Source organism: Dreissena polymorpha, chromosome 1 (assembly GCF_020536995.1).
Source record: "Dreissena polymorpha isolate Duluth1 chromosome 1, UMN_Dpol_1.0, whole genome shotgun sequence".
Lineage (NCBI taxonomy): Eukaryota > Metazoa > Mollusca > Bivalvia > Myida > Dreissenidae > Dreissena > Dreissena polymorpha.
The window spans coordinates 127,771,909-127,782,261 of NC_068355.1; the positions used below are offsets into that span (position 1 = coordinate 127,771,909).

Genomic DNA, 10,353 nt, shown 5'->3' on the forward strand with positions numbered 1-10,353 from the left:
GTCGGAGTGAGTTCCAATTAGTTTTTAGTCAATACGGCAGCCATTCACATGTTCGTGCGTCGTTCGGACGATAAGCAATTCAACTTGCCTTGTCTTTCCCTAGCAGCTATCTTAAAATAAAATAAATAATTAAAAGTCAGAATTATCAGTTAGCTGTCCGGCGAGGTCGGTAAATGATACACGTGCATCTTACAAATGCGACTCGGGTTAAATGCCCGCCTCTGGCACATATGAGCTTAGTTTGAGCTGTCCTTGGGCCGCTATAAACATATGACCACATCAAACGATGAAATCTTGCTTTAAAAATTAAAAGATGGGGATTGCCGCTTACATTTTATATTTGTCACAACTTTCGCATATCAAGGTATGATTTCCTGGACATAATCCGAGTCCTCTTATGATTATATTTCAGGCGATGAAGGACCTAATAAACTTCGAATTACATACACAATTACACTGTACAGTAGATACAAAAGATGTAAGATGCCGAATGAAACACAGTTTAATAATTTAATTTAAAAAGGTTTATTCCACAAAAACATTAGACAATATGAGTATCTGGTTTTTGTAATAAACAGTAAATTTGACGATGGAGTCAATCGCATAAAGTAAGAATGTTACGTGATTGTTGTTTCATGTGCGCATTAACTGCAGTTGTTAAAGGAACACCATTAAAGAGATGACGATGCCCATAGCAACAGAAACAGGTGTATTCTCGCCAAAGGATTTTGCACCTAAATCAATATAAACAAAGTACACTGTTTAACATATTTGAAAGCAACGTGTTGTATTTCATTTATGTCATAATATTAATGTAATATGCATTTTTAGTTAACGTTGTTTTTGTTTTTGCTTGAGCTAGGTAATAATTTATCTTTTTCTCAATATAACTGACATTTTAACACAGCTTCAATATTCTGACATTATCGGGCTAATAATTATTATTTACGTTAAACTGGACTTGTTGGTTCATCGCCTTTGATCACATACTTACCAGAAAAGGACAGACGAACAATGTTACTGAATACAGCAATACTATTGCTAGGGATGGCACATTTCCATTTTTCGCCGTCATTGGTAGGTCTTTGTTGGTAAATCTTGCAGCCCATATTTTGTTCACTAATACAATAACACTTGACGTTATCTGGTAAAGGCGTGACCGTGCAGTTTTCTGTTTTTCCTCCTATTGCTATTGTTCTTTCAAATGCGTTTGAATATGGGACTTTTCTGTAAAATCCAACTGCTACGCGTTGATTGCTATTGTGTTCACATCGCAATTCAACGCTCGTTTCGTTGAAATAGTTTGTTGTTAAAGCAATTACGACAATAAATCCAGCTGCAATACACAATCTTAACGTTTGAACTATGAAATTGAATTTAAAGTAACGAAAGAAAATCCTAAGAAAATATGTGAAATACAATTATACACCTGAATAATTTTCAACCGGTGAGTGAAAAAGAAAAAGGTATTTTACATACACATTACCATTTGTTTATGCCGATTGTTACGTCAATTAACTTACTTGGAAATTTAGTCGTTTGTAATGCATGGTATTAAAACAACACTTACTTACCAAACAATAACAATTTTAGCAAGATATTTGAAGACGTTCGAAGTACGTGACGTTCGTTAATTTGACACAGAAGATTTAAAAGCCAAAAGTGTCAACCAAAAAACAGCATCCAATTAGATTTGAGTTTTTGTCAAAATTATGAAAATAAAGTCCAGGGAAAATCAAATATAAATTTGGAATTGCGCATTTTATACCAAGAATAAAACGTGCCGCAAACGCAATTGCGCGTTTCGGCTTCTGTGCTAGTAACGGCTTAATATTGTGATCATATATATATGATGACCTATGATAAGCGTCAACTATATATTTATTGATTTCACTATTTTTCCGCTAGTAAACTGATTATAATAAGAAATGTTCAAAAATAGTATTAAACCAAAAATCAATATACCCACCTGCCATCTAGAATGCGTTGAAATGGTCTTCTGCAGAGGGACTGGAATAAAAAGAGAATATGTATTTGCCCTCTGGTTAAACCGTATAATAGTGTAACAGTAAAATGAAAAATAAATATGTTCACGAGCGCTTGAACCAGTCGATTTTTGATAACTTTCTAGCATTACCGATAAATATTCATACTATTTCCTAAAATTAAAACAAGTTTTATTTAATGCTTTTGTAGAAAATGTTATACTTTTAAGCACGTAATATTGTCTCATTGATTTGTAGGAATTGGGTTAAGCAATCAACATTCAAAGGACATGTTGGATTTTAATTAATATTTGCCGTTGATTTCAAGGGTACTTCGTTTGGGCTGCTTCTTCCTTGCCGATAATCATAACGGCTTTTATTGCATTTGTTAATGTCGTCTTGACGCGATTAGCAAAAGGGCATTCTACCTTAACCTATACAATGCGGTAGTAGCGTATAAAAAGTTAACATAACAGCCACAAAAGGTCAGGGTAATAAAAATGAAACACACGTGGGTTTTTGACAACAAGATACAAATATAGATTTGCTGTCCTAAAAATGTAAAACTGTAAAAGGTGTACGTTGGAAGAGTGTTCTGAAAATAATAGCATATACAATGTTTTAAAATGCCAACGTAATCGATTTCAAAATCTGACCTATTGAAGACGATGACGGATAATTGTATATTGGGCACCGAATCAGAATAAATTACTTCGGATTTAACCATGATTTTCTTTGTATCATGAAGACCAGCTACAGAGTCTTTTGCAATTAATCAATTATTTGCAAGACATTATGTGCTTGTCACATTGGCCATGACAAGTTAGGCATTTTTTATTTTAATTGTTTCATTATTGAGTTGGAACAGGTAATTTTGACTTGCAACGGTACATTTAACATTTTGGTCTTATTATTAATACTTTGTGAAACGATTTATTTTTGATAAACTGTGAAATGTCATACATGTACATTAAAACAGTACTTAAAATTAATTTTCACTGGAAACAACTAGTTCCCACTCAAGCTACTTAGAAAGATATTGTTGTTGTTTTTTACCAAAAAAATAAACATTTTGTTATTTATCATTAAATAAATAAGGTGTTTTGTATCTGCATTTGTTTAAAAAAATAACTGTTTAACGGGAAAATGGTATCACTCTTAAATTCACTACTCCGACCGAAAATACATCTAGACATATTGCAGATCTTCTTAACGCGCTTGAATAATACATTAAGACCATAACTAATTGAACTACCTTTATAATATTAAGTCTTTTCTTACTGATAGTTACAAATAAAAACGTGAGTCCCCATGAAAAGACGTAATCGTCGAACTCTTTTGCGGACTTGACGTTTTTATGTACATGTCTATTAAACGTCCACATTGCAACTAGTGGAAAGACTATTATAAGTATATAATAAAAAGAATGATTAACAGAATTGTGTACAATACATGCTCACTTGCAAACTAGAATACTGGCATGAACCCATTGAATTTGACTATCGGCTCATCTGATGCGGTAGGGCAGCTTAGCAGTCGTGAAAATATACATAGAATATATTGTTTGTGACTTTTGATAAAATGTGATATCAGAAGAGTATGCTATGGCGTAGGATGCGTTTATATATACATAAAGTCTCACGAGCCGCACTTTTTCGTAAATGAATGCAAGGCGCCGATCATGACACAACTTCTCATCATTATGTACAAAAGCCAGTACATTACAGGACCTGAAATATAATTAAATGAAGGTGGGAAAATATATTTCCAAACTGCTTTGTGCTTATTAAAGAAGTGTACCGGCCGTTTGTTCACTAGTTGTTAATGATGCGAGGTTGTGTCATGAACGGTTCCTTTTATTATCCTTCGAAAAAATTCGGCTAGTGTGAATTGTTCTTGCACTTGTTAAACACACAAAATTACTTTCTTTTACTTGCATAGAACATCATGGCTTCCTGCGGGCATTGTGTGTTTGCCGCTGATTTCATTATGGAAGGGGGTTTCTTTTGCTATGGAAGGGTGTTTATTCCGCATATGCAAAACTAGCGAGGGTGTTTCTTCCGCGTATGCAAATGTGAAAGGGGGTTTCTTCCGATATGCTGTTTGAGAGGAAAGGGTATTTCTTCCGGAGGGGTTTCTTCCGTATACCGTTTTGACACGCTTTATCGGAATATATCGATATTCAGAAATTGGTGTTAGTGAAACTTCTTCTTTATTGTGGAGGAAGGAGTAAGTTAAAAACAGAATTATAAGTGCGCCCCAGAGTGGAGAGCAATGATATGCCGTGGAGTCGAACAGATAAACGGTAGCATGCATCTCCATTTCCAATTAAGCCAGGGACCAGCTTATACAAAACGTTCTATACATAAACTCTTGTTGTGTAAGATCCTGTTTATAGTGTTTCAAAGCGATCATAGTTTTTATTTGATTATTTACGAATTGTACAATTTGTATTTGAATTTACGGCGCGAAAACATTTATTTTGACCTTCATATAACAGTGTTCTTTGGACGACGAGAACAAATTAGAGTAACCGTGTTCTTTTAACATATCACAATTTTCATAGTGGCAAGGAAAGTAATCCAAAATACGCAACAATTAGGACTAATTTAGGATTAAGTATTGTTTAAAAAGCATTTGACTTAAAATTTAATCTAAAATTCGATTGGTCGGGCACCTGTATGGTTCTGTATTTAGATCTCACGATATAGTAATGTTTAGTATAGATTCCAAGAATACACTGTTTAAAACAAACAATAAAACGTAAAAAAAATGAATGCACTAAGTCCATTCTCTTAATGACTAAGTTTTTCACTTAATGTGTGCAATAAAGGCATTAAAGTTGATCAACATTTGGGTGTTATTCTCAATACAGAGGACAATGGCATGTGGCGGGCGGACAAGAGCTTGTGATTCATAACTATTTAAATGAATTTCATATGAAAGCAGCATAAACACATAAATCATACATGGCGAGTCTTAAATATTTTAAACGCTCTGTGTGAAAGCTTTAGTAAATATGTTTTGCATAATTTATTTTAAAGCATATATTTTATACATACATGTATTTCATTTGCAAACAATGGTTTTAACAAATAATTAAAAAATATGCCTTAATGTTTTTGACCTTGGCTTGTAACATTTCTATCAGTAAGAACAGAATGTGTCCTGTTATATATAATCAATGATGTTATAAGATTGAAGAATAAAATAAAATAAAAAAAATCTTAAAAGATTATATGAAATGATAAACTAACATAATGTAAATAACATATATATGTGGACAAGTTTTATGAATATTTAGTAAATATTGACGCAGTATTTAAAATGGAATTTCCGATACACTCAGCATTACGAAAGCAAACATTGCGATGAGACATGTTAAGATCTTTTTAGCAAGTGCAACGACATGTTTTCAATACTATATGAACAAACTTGTGTGCTTTAGATGTGCTTGTTGTAAAACACTTCCTTTATGACTAGTTTCCGTTACATGTCTAGCTCGCCACAAATACAATAATGACTCTACAATCCTAGCCCGTATAATTTATTTATCTTAGCCCTCTTATGTACACGCACTTGTATTTTGTTCGCGATAAGGCGTTAAATTATATTTGGAACTCATGAATAAAATCATTTCAAGAATGTTGTGTTGTTCACATGTTTGTTAGTTAATTATGCCCAATGCTGCGGTTGACATAACTATTTTAGTTGAGGATGTGTTACCTTAACATGCTTAAAATACTAATTGTATTACACATATTACACTTTTTTTTATAATAAATTTATCTTAAGTCTGAATAGTTTATTCAAATAGTTGAATTTGTTATAAAATTGTTAAATAGCACCTGATTGGTCTTTTTGTGAAACCTTGATTGACTATATTTTGCCCATGTCCGGGTATATCAAATAGCCAAGCCCTATTGGTGGTTATAACGTTAAACAGGATGTTAAATGGAGGTGAGAGTATATGAAGTTTTACGAAAGTTAAACGCAATGAGTTATAACAATCTTTATTAAATTCATGTTTTGAATCTTAACGAAACGCAGGCTTAATCTTTTTACACGTCCACATAAATACGAAATTATTCTGCTTGCCTTTTTCCGAACATTGGATTACTGGTGTAGAACTACTTTTTTTCCGGAATATTATGACCTTCTAAAGCATAGAGAAAATATGAAACCTATTATTTTTTTAGAATCATCACATTTTTATATAAAAAAAAGATTGTCACGCTATTCTTTTGTTGCTAGAGTATTTGTAAGTATCATGACTCGCGATATTTTGGGATCCACCACTCCTGATCTACTCACAGTCACTCGAATTCTACGTTCTACGGAGCAACGGATGTTATATTTCGAATATATAATACCCTGCTTAAAGACTTAACTACAGTTTGCACATGGAGCCTATATATACATTATTGTTTACCAAGAAATATATATAATCGGAGTCGAAATGAGTTTAATTCAAAACAGATACTTGTTTAAAAATGGTTTAAAATAGGTTTATAAAATAAACTACTACATTTCTCCTGAATTCTTTTATGTAGAATTCAATACGAAACAGTGTGAGTTCTCAATAATTTTTCATAAATAATATTTACCGCCTTATAAAATCCTTCGAGTAAATTAGTGTGATTCACACAGATAATATATCTGTTTATATTCGTCAATCGTTCTGTAACAGAAGTTTGCGTTCTGAGATTTGCGTCCCAGTCTTTCTATCAAAATCCGATATTAACCCAAAGTTAATAATAACGTAAAGGTTATTATGTGTTCCAGCAGAAACGTGACACAAAAATTTTACTAAATTTAACATAATGATGCAAAACTGACGCATGCAGGAAAACCGCATGATAAATCGTTGATAAATAGCAACAGATTGCTGTGATTGGGATCTATAATTAAATCCGAAATCGTTCGGTGATTAAGTGCTTAAGTTTCTATATAATATACCTGAAACGTTTACTGCGTCTTTCCGCATTTTTAATTTGAACTAAATAGTAAGTTTCTTTTATACCTAATGATAAAATATGACATTTCTGCAGTGAAATAACAGCAGTTAAAATAAACCAATTTTCACCGGTTATAATAACAAATTTTCGAAACTACTATTTCTATTTTTAGATTATTATATCAAGACTTACGTCAAGAATTATGTATTTTTTTATGATCACGGGTGAATTAAAAACGATATTCCATCGAATCCAACACATTTTCTTTTTATTTAATTCTTTTGACATGTGTACTTTTATAAGTTAAAAATGTCATAAAAAAGTAATGCCAATGGGACATTCTTATTGTTAAATTAGGACTTAAGAAAACACCGTAGTGTAGATCACAGTAGTGTGTTTATTTGCGTACTTAACTTTTTATCAAGAAATAAATCATATGAAACTTAAATAATGATGAACGATAATAAATTACCATTCGGCTCTTTCCATAACTACGAGTCAACCGTAAACATGTAAGTAAAACACAGTTTTCGTCACTGGGGCAAGGGCCACTCAAAGTCGCGGCAGTTGCTTACTATGCCTAAAAGGTAATCCGGGAATGACTGTGACTATGAGACTTGTGTATGCGTGATGCGTTTATTACTTGTCGTCCTTTTGCATTATAATCAGGCCAATTTGTTACTGTTCCTTATTTTTTATTTTTTAGCTTATTGAGACAAACATCCTAATTTAACCTTAAGGTCTACACGTTTGTATGTACAAACAATCTCAAAGAACCGTGTGTAATACATGTACAAACAGAATAATGATATTTTCATTCAACTCACAAAGTACCGGTTGCAAAAATGTGTACAGTGTAAAGACTTTTTTAAACCGCATTAAACATGTTCATGAAAGATTGCTAGTATTGGCTTTGAAAAAATTGCGTAGTTCACTTTAGAAAATAATCGATATTACGAACACATAACGCTAACATGTCCCTTTAAGCATGTTGAGTATGATTAACGTCTGTGGATAACAGTTAAGTGGTTTATTCATGATAACAATTGATGTATGGATATTCAAAAGCGATTTCGAAAGCGAATCCACTGCATTGAATTGTGAATGTGTTCTATTTATAGAATGGCTGTCACTTCGGGTTTTCCAATACATCACAGATCAGATATTCACCAATGTACATCGCAGCTAATTGACTTAAACCTATATGAACACTTTTTTTCTACCCATACACTTTTGGTTACATCCCTAATCTCTTGGCGCAGTGCCCCAGATAATTATTTGGGAATTAGGGTTTTCACCCATTGATTTTGATAAATAGGGTGATTTCATTCTTGAAATAGGGTGAAATGAGATATAAAAATGCATACCATAAAACCAGTGCCGCTTTACTTCTGTTGAAGCTGCACACTTGTATTGATTCAATAAAACTGTTTCAACATTTACTTTAATAAACTGATGTTTCATAACATCTTATATCTTTGAAACTGTGCATAATATAAACGTTTAACTAAAAAAATGATAACACGAATGAATCGGCATTTATGGGCTTTTGCTTTCTTGGTTCGAAAACGTTTGCGATCGACTGATATTTTGGCGCAACAATCGCGGACATCTTTCGACCCCTCTTAGACTTTTTATTTCGCACCGTAATAGAAGCTGAAAGTACAGACGCTTTACAAAGACATGCACAATGAACGACGGATTAAGTCAGATTTAAAACGTATGTATGTCGTCGTCAATAATTTGGTCGGACGCTTTATTTAACAATTAAAATCTAGACCGCAGAGTTTGGATAACTTTGACTTTTCCTGCTCCGTCATCCAGGCGCATGCTGAATGAAAGCGTCAACGCATTACGATAATAATTCCAAAGAGAAAATACCGAAAATGAGCAAAGCATTTTCGATCGAAGCTATTGTATTGTACGCATCAAATTTGACGAATTTGCGTATAAGTAAAACCTTTTGCGTTTTAAATACGCATGATATTGTGTTTCTTTGCGTTTTTAAGCAATTTAATAGGGTGAAAGACGCAGATACGCAGCTTATCTGGGGCACTGCTTGGCGTCCAACTTTTATTGAAAAATAAACATGCATTGATTTCAAAAATTTCTACTGCAGTGTCAAGCTCACATTAATTACTTACATTTTCAGAATGATCAAGAAACACTTTACAGAAGTTTAAAAAAAAAATGCGATTGTATATTCACATAAATGAGTGATGTAACACTGGGAGCCACACTGAAAACAGGGTTGTTTACAAAATTATTTTCATCTTCCACTTTCAATAGTTGTTTGGTGCAAACCTTCTCTTATTGTAATAAAAACCTTTACAACAAATATGTGTTATCACTGAACCTGAAACCAATGGTGGTCGCAGTGGTGTAGTGGATATGGTATCCGCCTAGCGATTGGGAGGTCATGGGTTCGATCCCCACTGTATGAGTGTGCTTTAGATTTGCCCCATATACACCAAGTACTCGTTCTAGTCCCAGGAAACAAACTCGAGAGCTAATTTCTGGGACAAAACAAAATGTTGAAGAAGCCCTTCTGAATTTTCTGGACAACACTTCTAACGTGTTTGTTTATCAACAGTAAATTGAATTTTAAATTGTAAACATATTTCGGATTGTGTGTTTGACTGGCATAATTAAACACTGAAATATTACTTAATTATTAAAAAGACAATTAATCGTTGTGATCATTTCCTCGAATGCTCAAAGCATGTTTTTGTGTCAGAATGGTTAGAAGGCGATACAAACTTTTGCAAGTGGTGTGGTTTAAATTACATACATATTTATGAATGGCAGAAAATAACACGGAATGACAAGTTGTTTCAAAACCTATTGACAATGATAAAACGACACAACCGCGAAACGAAAATATAATTTGGAATGATTTTGATATTTTCGTTAATATTTATCCCTTAAATATCATATCATTTATAACATGACTTCCACTCTATAGTAATCTGGATGGTAGGATTATGAGCGCTAAAATCTTTCAATCAAAAGGACACTGAATCCAGCCCCTCTAATGACAGACTTGGTTTATCTTGCTTAAATTCTTTTCTAAATGTAGCTCTTAAGTTGCATGACTCAAATCTAGCAATACAAAACATTTACTGGTGCATATAAAAAGCCAAATATGTGAACAGTTCCCTGGAGTATATTCAAGTATGTTGATCAGATCAGTTATGCTATTAGCAGTATATGATATCACGGAGTACCGGGTTTTCGAGCAATTTCCCCCGGAAGTCGTGATGAGGAGACGGCAATTGGTTCCTAAGATGAAGGAGGCGAGGAGGCTAGGGAAGCGGGCGTACCTGGCATACGATACGCTTTATATCGACGGCAACCCGGTGCGCGCGTAGGAGCACGGCGGTGGTGAAATATCCGTCCTGTCGTGGAAC

The 10,353-nt window shown here is 33.5% G+C and overlaps 1 long non-coding RNA gene across 2 annotated transcripts; it reads right to left on the minus strand.

The window, feature by feature from the left end:
- Positions 1-595: 595 nt before the first annotated feature.
- LOC127867096 (uncharacterized) lies at positions 596-6,735 on the minus strand. 2 transcript variants are annotated; one of them, XR_008043264.1, is made up of 4 exons: positions 6,593-6,735; positions 1,970-2,010; positions 995-1,336; positions 596-734 (listed from the first exon to the last, which is right to left on the minus strand). It is a non-coding gene; the product is annotated as an uncharacterized LOC127867096 (long non-coding RNA). The 2 variants fall into 2 exon arrangements; XR_008043263.1 differs by having other exon boundaries at positions 596-1,336.
- Between the last annotated feature and the right edge of the window lie 3,618 nt (positions 6,736-10,353).